The sequence below is a fragment of the Anomaloglossus baeobatrachus genome, chromosome 5, assembly GCF_048569485.1.
Source record: "Anomaloglossus baeobatrachus isolate aAnoBae1 chromosome 5, aAnoBae1.hap1, whole genome shotgun sequence".
In the NCBI taxonomy this organism is placed as follows: domain Eukaryota; kingdom Metazoa; phylum Chordata; class Amphibia; order Anura; family Aromobatidae; genus Anomaloglossus; species Anomaloglossus baeobatrachus.
In genome coordinates this window covers 299,566,425-299,579,920 of record NC_134357.1, presented here as the reverse complement: position 1 = coordinate 299,579,920, position 13,496 = coordinate 299,566,425, and the positions used below count along the sequence as shown (strand labels likewise).

Genomic DNA, 13,496 nt, shown 5'->3' with positions numbered 1-13,496 from the left:
TAAAAAATTATATAAAAAAGGAGTTTTATTTATGTAACACCAGAGTGTCCTTTAGCCTTTCTGACAGACACTGACAAAAAAGGCTTCTTAGAGCAAGGATGTCCCACCTGGTGTCAGTAACCCACCTACGGAATTCAGAACAAAACTCCTATGTTGGCCGGTCCCCCTGCTGCAACATGCAGAGTTTTGACTCAGCAAGGGAAACATGGTCAGGATCATCATAGATGAGGCCCAGAGCTGCAAAAGAAAATCTATTGACCAAAGTGACTGTAGGCCCAGGATTGAGAATCACCTTGCAGAAGGGAGATAATAATTCCTACCCAATGTTCCTCACCCCCAGAAGAACGTGGGTGAAGCTTGAAATAAAGTTTGCAAGCCTCCCAAAAAACCACAAATTTATCATGTCCTCCAGAAAACCTATCCGGAACAGCTATCTTAGATTGTGGTTCAGACTGATTGGCTGCTGAAAACAACAGACCAGAGGACTGCTCTGCTGTTCAAAAACATCAGACCACAGATCTGTCAGATCTAGAGAGACTCTGCAACTGATCCACAAGAGCAGCAACAGGATCCATGAAAAGATTCTGAAAAAACTGGGCCAGCTATAATGTCACGCCTTGGCGATGGAACGCCCGGCGTGTGACACAAGAGGACGGGTATAACAGGGAAGATGTAAAGATAGGCCCTGATGAAAGGGAGAGGGCTGTGGGGTCATTACCTAACTCACCTGTGGCTGATCTCTGAGCTTCCTAACATCCCTATACGGGTCCTTCTCCCTGCGTGTGATCACATGGCTAGGCCTTGGCTGACCCTGGGCTAGCCCTAACTAGTGAGAAGGCCAGCAAGGCACTAGTTTTACTACTAATATAAAGACAACATGAGGAAGAGGAAACAAACAAGGGACACAGAAATGACAAAATAAACTCCATTTCTTCTACTGAGAGGGACTTCACCAAATCCACTGAAAAGAGAACAACAGCTTTCTCCAGAGACAACTCCTTCACAGGTCAGCATAGAATGAACTATAGCCAGCATAAAAGAGAGACTCATGTCTATTTTGAAAACACAACCTTTGGATATGACCTTGAGCACGTGCACTTCTTTGGTTGACTCTGAGTGGAGCCTGTCTTGTTAATTCTCAGTATGGTCTTGGCCACTGTGCTGTAGGGCAGTTTCAGGGTGTTATAGGCCGGGCCATCTTTATACAAAACAATTCTTCTATTCAGATCTTCAGAGAATGCTTTGCCATGAGGTGCCATGTTGAACTTCCAGTGACCAATATGAGAGAGTGTGTGAGAGATAACACCAAATATAGCATCTATTCCCCATTCACATCAGAGACTTTGTAACACTAATGAGTCACATGACACCGAGGAGGGAAAATGGCTAATTTGGCACAATTTGTTCATTTTTACTTAGGGGTGTACTCACTTTTGTTGCCAGTGGTTTAGACATTAATGTCTGTGTCATGAGTTATTTAGAGGACACACCTAATTTACATTGTTATACAAGCTGTACACTGACTGCTGTACACTGTGTGTCTTATCTTCAGTGTTGTTCCATGAAAAGATATAATAAAAAATTTACAAAAATTCATTTTTGTGATATGCTGCTCACGTTAGAATGCAAGTTGCACTTTGAAGCCGTGATGCGATCACACTGTTTTGTAGTGGAACAAAAAGGAAGAAAAAAAATCGGGCACTGCAGTGCAAAGGCTGTGGAGTGGAGCCATACTTCCAGACCTGGTGTGTGGCTGTCAATGGATTAGATTAGCAACTCCAGGTGGTGCTCCACCTGCAGCACAGTCACTGTTCTGAAGAATCCATGCAAAGGAAGAAAGGCAGCATCTCACCATGAGGTTTTTCAGCTTTATTCAAAGCATGTGAATTACAGCATGTGGGGGAGAGGGGAGTGCAGGAACAGCAAGCGGACCGTTCCCGCACTCCCCTCTCCCCCACATGCTGTAATTCACATGCTTTGAATAAAGCTGAAAAACCTCATGGTGAGATTCCGCCTTTCTTCCTTTGCCTGTTTTGTAGTGATTTAAAAAAAAATTATTTAAAAAAGATCAACCTGCCGCCCTAGGCACTGGATTACTGATGCCCAGTGGTAAATACAGCCCTGACAGGAGTGGGTACAGAAGAGAGAGCATCAGTTTTTCCTTCTCGTATTTTCCTCTCTTTTTGACTTTGCCTCCATAAATTTTAGTAAAAAGATGCCCATGTGATTCCAGTCTTAAAGGGGTAGTCAACTACACAGCACACATCGATGTAAAGCTCATAAAGAAGGCTTTTCTCAAATACCTTGTGTAGTACATTCTGCCTCTGAGCGGTGCTATTTCGGTCTGCTCATGCCCATCACGTGACCTCCGGGATCCGTGACCCCTGAGATCCGGTGATGTCACATCAACTTCCAGTTGACCCGACATCACCGCGGCAGGCCCCATTCTCCCTAAGTGACTGGGCAATGGGCGGAGTTTCACAGCTCGTCACAGCCCAGCATCGCTCCTGCTTGTGGCGCTCAGCCGCGAAGGAGAGAGAGCACAAGATGCTGGGCTGTGATGAGCTGTGAAACTCCGCCCACAACAAGTCACTCAGGGAGACTCCAGCCGGCTTCGGTGATGTCAGGTCATCTGAAAGTTGACGTGACATCATCGGATCTCAGAGGTCAAGGAGCTCAGGGGTCATGTAATAGGAATGACCAGACCGCAATAGCGCCGCTCAGAGGCCCAATTGACTACACAAGATATTTGAGAAAAGCCTTCTTTATGAGCTTTACATCGATGTGTGGCCACTATGCTGTGTAGTGGACCACCCCTTTAATAGATTGCATGCCCTTCACCTCGGATCCTGTGTCTTTTGCGCTGGTGGTTAGACGCACGGGTCGGAGTACACTGGGAATGGCACCGGTGCAGAAGACATTGGCTGCCTATGAAGGGTGGAAGACTACGGAGGAAAGAAGCGAAAGCAACGAGCAGGCGCGAGATTTCCTCACCGGGACAGTGACGCTGGCGGGAGGTGAGATATATGGAGGCAGCGCTGGATTCCGGGTAATGTCCTGCCCATAGCCTGGAAGAGCTCATTTCTATAAAGTGATAAAAGATGATTTATCCACCAGGCTTCTGATAGGAGGCAGACAGGTCGCACTTTCCTCAGCAGTCTGTAACCTGTATGCTCATATTAATAGGTTAGATGGGTCAATTGTGGTGACAGATGGCCTATAACCTCCTGCAGCCTCTCCAGTGGTCTCTGCTGGCTTTATGTGCTAAGACCACTGCAGCCAATCATTGGCCTCAGTGATCACATGCTATACTTGGAAATGTCACTACTGAAACCAGTGATTGGCTGCAGCGGTCATGTGAATGATCCCTAGTGGACTGGGGAACAGCACAAGAGCTGGAGTGAATCACTTTTTATTATTTAACCCATTTGTTGCTTTTGATTAACATTTTACAAATTCCAGAACTACGGTAACTGGAGCGCAAAGCGCATAGTGTCGTAAACAGAGCCAGTGACGTAACGCAGAGCCCACAGGCCTGTCACGTCACTGCCCACCACGGAGAGGGTTGTGTATTGGCCACACGTCACACGTCAGCTTCTTTCCTCGGGGCGTAATGACGCAGGACGTTGTACGACCGCGGGATCTGACGCGATCCCGGAAGTCTCGCGGGAGGATCTGCCCCGGGGCGGAGCGGAAGCGGCCAGAAAGAGAGAGGAGAGAGGCGGCTCCGCAGAGAACGGTGAGAACGGCGGACGGGGGATTTGGGGTGTTTGGTATTGTCAGTGACAGGAGGATGAAGATTGGTCAGAATGACAGCCTGAGCGAGGCAGGGGGAAGTGAGCAGCCATAACGGCCGGGCAGGCACGGTGCGGGGTGTCATCCTGGGTGGAGTAACACGGGCAGGGCTCCATCTGATGGCTTCATAGAGAGAGGGTGAACGCTGTGGGTGCCGGTCCTGCGTGGCATCGGCAGCAGTACGGAGGATGGAGAGTGGGAAGTGTCACGGCTGTCCACATACACCACCATAGTGTGATCAGCACAGACCGCTAAGTGTAGTGGTGATCCCAGGGTGTGACACATGCGACCCCGGAGAGCAGCCTGTCATCGCCAGGTCCAGCGCATATCTGCCTAACCTCTGCCCCTGTCAGGGGAGATGATCAGCCCCCCTCTAAAAGACGATGATGATGATCAGCACCCCTCTAAGGGACGATGATGATGATCAGCACCCCTCTAAGGGACGATGATGATGATGATCAGCACCCCTCTAAGGGACGATGATGATGATCAGCACCCCTCTAAGGGACGATGATGATGATGATCAGCACCCCTCTAAGGGACGATGATGATGATCAGCACCCCTCTAAGGGACGATGATGATGATCAGCACCCCTCTAAGGGACGATGATGATGATCAGCACCCCTCCTCTCAGGGCAGATGATGGTGATCAGCCCCCCTCCTCTCAGGGCAGATGATGGTGATCAGCCCCCCTCCTCTCAGGGCAGATGATGGTGATCAGCCCCCCTCCTCTCAGGGCAGATGATGGTGATCAGCCCCCCTCCTCTCAGGGCAGATGATGGTGATCAGCCCCCCTCCTCTCAGGGCAGATGATGGTGATCAGCCCCCCTCCTCTCAGGGCAGATGATGGTGATCAGCCCCCCTCCTCTCAGGGCAGATGATGGTGATCAGCCCCCCTCCTCTCAGGGCAGATGATGGTGATCAGCCCCCCTCCTCTCAGGGCAGATGATGGTGATCAGCCCCCCTCCTCTCAGGGCAGATGATGGTGATCAGCCCCCCTCCTCTCAGGGCAGATGATGGTGATCAGCCCCCCTCCTCTCAGGGCAGATGATGGTGATCAGCCCCCCTCCTCTCAGGGCAGATGATGGTGATCAGCCCCCCTCCTCTCAGGGCAGATGATGGTGATCAGCCCCCCTCCTCTCAGGGCAGATGATGGTGATCAGCCCCCCTCCTCTCAGGGCAGATGATGGTGATCAGCCCCCCTCCTCTCAGGGCAGATGATGGTGATCAGCCCCCCTCCTCTCAGGGCAGATGATGGTGATCAGCCCCCCTCCTCTCAGGGCAGATGATGGTGATCAGCCCCCCTCCTCTCAGGGCAGATGATGGTGATCAGCCCCCCTCCTCTCAGGGCAGATGATGGTGATCAGCCCCCCTCCTCTCAGGGCAGATGATGGTGATCAGCCCCCCTCCTCTCAGGGCAGATGATGGTGATCAGCCCCCCTCCTCTCAGGGCAGATGATGGTGATCAGCCCCCCTCCTCTCAGGGCAGATGATGGTGATCAGCCCCCCTCCTCTCAGGGCAGATGATGGTGATCAGCCCCCCTCCTCTCAGGGCAGATGATGGTGATCAGCCCCCCTCCTCTCAGGGCAGATGATGGTGATCAGCCCCCCTCCTCTCAGGGCAGATGATGGTGATCAGCCCCCCTCCTCTCAGGGCAGATGATGGTGATCAGCCCCCCTCCTCTCAGGGCAGATGATGGTGATCAGCCCCCCTCCTCTCAGGGCAGATGATGGTGATCAGCCCCCCTCCTCTCAGGGCAGATGATGGTGATCAGCCCCCCTCCTCTCAGGGCAGATGATGGTGATCAGCCCCCCTCCTCTCAGGGCAGATGATGGTGATCAGCCCCCCTCCTCTCAGGGCAGATGATGGTGATCAGCCCCCCTCCTCTCAGGGCAGATGATGGTGATCAGCCCCCCTCCTCTCAGGGCAGATGATGGTGATCAGCCCCCCTCCTCTCAGGGCAGATGATGGTGATCAGCCCCCCTCCTCTCAGGGCAGATGATGGTGATCAGCCCCCCTCCTCTCAGGGCAGATGATGGTGATCAGCCCCCCTCCTCTCAGGGCAGATGATGGTGATCAGCCCCCCTCCTCTCAGGGCAGATGATGGTGATCAGCCCCCCTCCTCTCAGGGCAGATGATGGTGATCAGCCCCCCTCCTCTCAGGGCAGATGATGGTGATCAGCCCCCCTCCTCTCAGGGCAGATGATGGTGATCAGCCCCCCTCCTCTCAGGGCAGATGATGGTGATCAGCCCCCCTCCTCTCAGGGCAGATGATGGTGATCAGCCCCCCTCCTCTCAGGGCAGATGATGGTGATCAGCCCCCCTCCTCTCAGGGCAGATGATGGTGATCAGCCCCCCTCCTCTCAGGGCAGATGATGGTGATCAGCCCCCCTCCTCTCAGGGCAGATGATGGTGATCAGCCCCCCTCCTCTCAGGGCAGATGATGGTGATCAGCCCCCCTCCTCTCAGGGCAGATGATGGTGATCAGCCCCCCTCCTCTCAGGGCAGATGATGGTGATCAGCCCCCCTCCTCTCAGGGCAGATGATGGTGATCAGCCCCCCTCCTCTCAGGGCAGATGATGGTGATCAGCCCCCCTCCTCTCAGGGCAGATGATGGTGATCAGCCCCCCTCCTCTCAGGGCAGATGATGGTGATCAGCCCCCCTCCTCTCAGGGCAGATGATGGTGATCAGCCCCCCTCCTCTCAGGGCAGATGATGGTGATCAGCCCCCCTCCTCTCAGGGCAGATGATGGTGATCAGCCCCCCTCCTCTCAGGGCAGATGATGGTGATCAGCCCCCCTCCTCTCAGGGCAGATGATGGTGATCAGCCCCCCTCCTCTCAGGGCAGATGATGGTGATCAGCCCCCCTCCTCTCAGGGCAGATGATGGTGATCAGCCCCCCTCCTCTCAGGGCAGATGATGGTGATCAGCCCCCCTCCTCTCAGGGCAGATGATGGTGATCAGCCCCCCTCCTCTCAGGGCAGATGATGGTGATCAGCCCCCCTCCTCTCAGGGCAGATGATGGTGATCAGCCCCCCTCCTCTCAGGGCAGATGATGGTGATCAGCCCCCCTCCTCTCAGGGCAGATGATGGTGATCAGCCCCCCTCCTCTCAGGGCAGATGATGGTGATCAGCCCCCCTCCTCTCAGGGCAGATGATGGTGATCAGCCCCCCTCCTCTCAGGGCAGATGATGGTGATCAGCCCCCCTCCTCTCAGGGCAGATGATGGTGATCAGCCCCCCTCCTCTCAGGGCAGATGATGGTGATCAGCCCCCCTCCTCTCAGGGCAGATGATGGTGATCAGCCCCCCTCCTCTCAGGGCAGATGATGGTGATCAGCCCCCCTCCTCTCAGGGCAGATGATGGTGATCAGCCCCCCTCCTCTCAGGGCAGATGATGGTGATCAGCCCCCCTCCTCTCAGGGCAGATGATGGTGATCAGCCCCCCTCCTCTCAGGGCAGATGATGGTGATCAGCCCCCCTCCTCTCAGGGCAGATGATGGTGATCAGCCCCCCTCCTCTCAGGGCAGATGATGGTGATCAGCCCCCCTCCTCTCAGGGCAGATGATGGTGATCAGCCCCCCTCCTCTCAGGGCAGATGATGGTGATCAGCCCCCCTCCTCTCAGGGCAGATGATGGTGATCAGCCCCCTTCCTCTCAGGGCAGATGATGGTGATCAGCCCCCCTCCTCTCAGGGCAGATGATGGTGATCAGCCCCCCTCCTCTCAGGGCAGATGATGGTGATCAGCCCCCCTCCTCTCAGGGCAGATGATGGTGATCAGCCCCCCTCCTCTCAGGGCAGATGATGGTGATCAGCCCCCCTCCTCTCAGGGCAGATGATGGTGATCAGCCCCCCTCCTCTCAGGGCAGATGATGGTGATCAGCCCCCCTCCTCTCAGGGCAGATGATGGTGATCAGCCCCCCTCCTCTCAAGGCAGATGATGGTGATCACCCCCCCCCCACTCAGGGCAGATGATGGTGATCAGCCCCCCCCCTCTCAGGGCAGATGATGGTGATCAGCCCCCCCCTCTCAGGGCAGATGATGGTGATCAGCCCCCCCCCCTCTCAGAGCAGATGATGGTGTTCAGCCCCCCCCCCTCTCAGGGCAGATGATGGTGTTCAGCCCCCCCCCCCTCTCAGGGCAGATGATGGTGTTCAGCCCCCCCCCTCTCAGGGCAGATGATGGTGATCAGCCCCCCCCCCTCTCAGGGCAGATGATGGTAATCAGCCCCCCCTCTCAGGGCAGATGATGGTGATCAGCCCCCCTCTCAGGGCAGATGATGGTGATCAGCCCCCCCTCTCAGGGCAGATGATGGTGATCAGCCCCCCCTCTCAGGGCAGATGATGGTGATCAGCCCCCCCTCTCAGGGCAGATGATGGTGATCAGCCCCCCCTCTCAGGGTAGATGATGGTGATCAGCCCCCCCCTCTCAGGGTAGATGATGGTGATCAGCCCCCCCTCTCAGGGTAGATGATGGTGATCAGCCCCCCCCTCTCAGGGCAGATGATGGTGATCAGCCCCCCCTCTCAGGGCAGATGATGGTGATCAGCCCCCCCTCTCAGGGCAGATGATGGTGATCAGCCCCCCCTCTCAGGGCAGATGATGGTGATCAGCCCCCCTCTCAGGGTAGATGATGGTGATCAGCCCCCCCTCTCAGGGTAGATGATGGTGATCAGCCCCCCCTCTCACGGTAGATGATGGTGATCAGCCCCCCCCTCGGCGGAGATGTTGGCGAGCGCCCCCCCCCCTCCTCTCGGCGGAGATGTTGGCGAGCGCCCCCCCTCCTCTCGGCGGAGATGTTGGCGAGCGCACCCCCCCCCCTCTCGGCGGAGATGTTGGCGAGCGCCCCCCCCCTCCTCTCGGCGGAGATGTTGGCGAGCGCACCCCCCCTCCTCTCGGCGGAGATGTTGGCGAGCGCACCCCCCCCTCCTCTCGGCGGAGATGTTGGCGAGCGCACCCCCCCCCCTCTCGGCGGAGATGTTGGCGAGCGCCCCCCCCCCTCCTCTCGGCGGAGATGTTGGCGAGCGCCCCCCCCCCTAGGCAGAGATATTGGCGCGCGTTCCCACCCCCCCCCTCTCAGCAGAGATGTTTCGAGCAGCCTTCCCTCTGATGAGCTGCCCATGTAATAGATAAAGCCCAGGCAGCTTGCACTGATGAGGAAATCTCGAAAAAGAGGAAGGAAGATAACGGCTGTGGGGTTATGGGGTTTGTGTTAGACATACTGCAGGTTGGTCTGTGTGGAGCTGAGGTAGAGGCTTTACAATACAGCGATGCCCTATACCCGTCCTCCTGGGCCACTCTGCTGCACATTGGCCATTTGCACAGATAAAAGTTGCAGCTGATGACAGTAGAGGCCATGAGTATAAGTTGTCTCCACACTGTGATATTTCCCCACACGGAGAGTGGCTGTGGGGCGGATCTCAGAACCCACAGTACGTCATTGTCTGCGGTTGTGTTTTCACCGTCTTCCATGTAGAATGGAGAGATTTATGGTAGATTCTTCCCCCAATGTGCAGCAGGATCCACATTCCACCTGCCGATACTCAGGTGAGATTTGCGGGAGCCTTTGTGACCATTTCTTTTATGTTTAGGTCCATGTAGCTGTACCCTTGTCACACAAGACTGATCCACAGCCCCAAACACTACATCAATTGTGTGGTTCTTCTTGAGGATTTAATTACTGTATAGTGATCCAAGTGAAAAATCTCACAAATGTCCTAAGAGGATTGATGTTAGAATGATCTAGCCATAGGGTTGTGTTTTTGGTTGGGCCCATGTTGCATTTCTCGTAAGCCTCCTTTACATGTATGTGTTATATCTGTTTTGGGTTTTTTTCTTCATGGCTACAGCACATTGCCAATCTAATCTATGGTGTTATTCACATGTCCGTTTTTTTTCTGTCAGCACGGTTGACAAGGGCCAATACAAGTCCTTGGGTCCATAAAAAAACATGTATGGCACGAGGATGGAAAGCATGTGCCATCCCTGTGCTGTCCGTATTTAACATTGCAAAGTATAGGAGAAGCTCTGTCATTTGAAGGAAACCTGTCAGGACCCCTAGGCACCTAGAAACAGGAGCAGTTCTGTGCACATATCTATAATCCCGGCCTAAGTGTCCCTTCATGTAGTAGCATAGATAAAGAGATCTTTAGGCCGGGGCCACACGGGGACTACAGCGATCCTCGCCTGACACTCTGCTCACGTTGGCAGCACAGCAGGAGCCGAGTTATGCCAGTGTCACTGCGACTGAGGTCCGATCATGCGATAAGACCACAGATGCGAGGGGAGGGCCGGCGCTGAGAAGGGGAGGGATTTCTCTCCCTCTCTCCTCCGTTGCTGACTATTGCGATTCTCGCCCTGCACTTGCGGGTACACCGGTGTAATGCGAGTGCAGTGTGATTTTTATCTCGCCCCATAGACTTGAATGGGTGCGAGAGAAACAAGGATTGCATTGCACCCGTAGCATGCTGCGACTGTTTTCTCAGTCTGATTAGGGATGAGAAAGTAATCGCTCATGGGTACTGGCACATAGGGTAATATTGGTCCGAGTGGAGTGCGATGTTTTATCACATTCCACTCGCTCCGATTTTCACGCCGTGTGTCTTAGGCCTTAGAAAAAGTATTTTTAATGACCGTTTATGAGATGGTAATGAGTGCAAGGACTAGTCCCCTGGGCGTTAGTTCCCCTGGCTAGTCGGCCCCCTTAGCTTATCACGCCCCTGTGGGCATGCTAACATGCTTTACAACAGCCAGCGTCCTGACAGCACGATACAAAGCCGTGCATGTGTGTGGCTTTGTACCAGTTAGTATTGAACTCATTTGACGCTGGGTATGTGTGCTCACTACTCATGATTGGAAGTTGTCTGCACTTCCGGTCATGCGCACTATTCCGAAGCGGGGTGTACGTGTCCCGGCTTCAAAGTGGAGTAGCGTGCATGACCGGAAGTGTGGGCGACTTTTGATCAGGAGTAGTGAGCGTCTTGGAAGCGGAGTGCACATATACCTGGCGACAAAGAAGCTCAATTTTGACGGGTACAAAGCTGTGACTTTGTATTGCACTATCATGATGCTGGCTGTAGAACATGTTAGCATGCCCACAGGGGCGTGATAAGCTAAGAGGGCGGACTAGCCAGGGAACTAATGCCCCTACGACTGGTCCCTGCGCTCATTAGCATCTCATATAATGGTCTTAAGAAACACTTTTTCTAAAGATCCTTTTATCTATGCTAGTGTATACAGGGACGGTTAGGCAGGGATTAGCAATATGCACCCAGAGCTGCTCGTGGTTCTAAGTGCATATTGCACCTGACAGGTTCCCTTTAAATACTTATCCATCCATGAAAAACCTTGATGACTGATGGTAAAAATGGACTTGCAGGTGACACACTTATCCTAAACATTGGTAACTCCGGTGCAGAGTTTTGTTGTTTTTGTTTCACGTAGGTGTTGAAAGGGAGTTGACCAGCAGATTTTTCCCATATAAAATACAGGCAGTGCCATACTAGCACTAGAATGGTGATTAAAATGATATCTTTAGTTGAGAAATCCGAGGCTTGATTGTAGAAAATGTTTATCAAAGCTTCAGCAATGACGTCATTGGCGCACTCTTTCACATTGGTGCGGGACTTGGTGGATCAGGTCCTCTTTTAAATTAAATTTAAAGAGAATGAATGATAAATTTCGCACTGCCATTGGTGGTGATAGCAGCTAATGTGATGGAGTCTTCAGGAAAATGGCGCTGGAATTGGCGCATGTGCGTACCGCAATTTCAGCGCTATTTTATTGAGGACACTGGAGATGATTGAGCGGCGGCGCATGCGCATACCGCGATATCCAGCACCATTTTACTATGGACACTGGAGATCATTATGAGCGGCGGCGGCGCATGTGCTGATGAACAAAATATTCAATATGCACTGCCACAGCTCATATCCATCTCCACAGTGTCTTTAATAAACTGGCGCGACACATCGTAGTACACGCATGCGCCAATACCATTACCATTTTATTGGAGAATATTTTACAATAGTAATGCACACGTGCCACCAGCATTGGCAATAGTGTGAAATTTAGCTAAAGAAATGGGGGCTAGGCAGGAGGAGAACTCCTTCGAGAAGACCCAGCCCACAAACTCCAGCCCCGATGCTCAAGTCATTGCACCAATGACAATTTCTTAAGGTTTGATAAAGGATTTTTCCGCACGAGCCTCCAATCTCTAAAGGGAAGGTATGATCTGAATCAGCACCCTAGCACCAGTATGGCAGTGCCTGTACTTTATATGGGGAAAGAAATCCTGCTGGCTGGTTCCCTTTAAACACAGACATGGGACTGGGGCCATTGACTTGTCATCTTGATTCATTAGCCGGCTTTGACCATAGCGCAACCCATCCCCCCCAGCTGCCAAAAACTAGTAGCAAGCATGCCATAGTAGCCATGCTGTACTGTCATGAGATTATGTTTTTGTGTTATTTTTCATGAATTTATTTCTTTTATGGCTGAGGTTATTGTGGTAGTGGACCTTCGCCGACATGGCTGAGCCGTGCTGTTTTTGTAAGTCCCACTTCTTTCTATGGGAGTAACGCAGCCAGTGTAGCTCGGCTGCTCCCGGCTCTTTCCGTAGCTCCAGATCGGTAACGGTTATTCCAGTCTCGGTCATGGAAGGCTACGGTGGGAAGAGCCCTATCAGTAATTAGTGGAAGGCGTTGTCTCCAGCTGATTTCTCGCACTGGCTTCTTAATCTTCAGTATCTGCTAATGCAGCACTTTTCATGTTCTGAAAGCGCTGAGTAATGGAATTCTCTAAAACCTCCATATATCTAGTAACTACTGCTGAGATCTATGTGTTAGAGAGATGGCATATACATGGTTAATCCCAAGTGAAACTGTATTTTGGCGATAGACTATAGTTTTTGTTTTCTTGACTAGATAATTGTTTCCATATTGGTCATATTCACAGCTTCGCTGTCATGAATTGCAACCAGATTAGTCAATAACATCTAGAAGGTGCAAGGGAGGATTAAAGTGCTCGGTGTCAGGGCTCCAGATTACTGTCCGATAAAAGGAAAATCAGATGGCACACGTCCAATTTATACGCTCGTCTGCATAAGCCCTTATTTCCAGAGTTTACACTCCTAAAATGATGGCATAGCCCTGCGTGGTAACTACAAAAATATATACAGCTGCACTCTAGAATGCTAACCATGAATAAGGGGGCTCTGGCATTGCATTACTGCTATGGGAATATATGAAAAAAGAAATACTATGTATTGGCCAATGCATGTGAGCCCGATAACCAATAACAAGGTAATCTCTAATACCGGGACCCTAACTTAAATGCCTCTACCTGCGTTAAAAACCTAATTGTCTGAGCAGAAAGGATCCAGCTATAGAGAAGGATGGACAAGGCCTGGTTATAGGGCGGACTTCTTAACCCCTTCAGCCCCGGGCGCATTCCGATTTATTTATCTATTTATTTTTAAGGGTTTTTTTGCTTCCCTTCTTCCGAGAGCCGTAACTTTTTGTATTTTTCCGTCAATCTTTCCATATAAGGGCTTGTTTTTGCGGGACAAGTTATACGTTTAAATGAAACCATAAATTTTACCATATAATGTACTGAAAAACTGCAAAAAGTGTGATCGCACAATAGTTTTTGGGATATTTTATTCATCGTGTTCACTATATGCTAATCAAAAATAGATTCAA

General features: G+C 52.2%; 1 protein-coding gene across 2 annotated transcripts in view; it reads left to right on the top strand.

The window, feature by feature from the left end:
* Positions 1-3,647: 3,647 nt before the first annotated feature.
* The window catches only part of GRB2 (growth factor receptor bound protein 2), an 80,706-nt gene continuing 70,857 nt past the window's right edge, over positions 3,648-13,496 (top strand). For both annotated transcript variants that reach the window (XM_075349642.1, XM_075349641.1), the window contains exon 1: positions 3,648-3,739. The gene's annotated coding sequence lies outside the window, so the exon portion shown is untranslated. The remainder of the gene's footprint in view (positions 3,740-13,496) is intronic.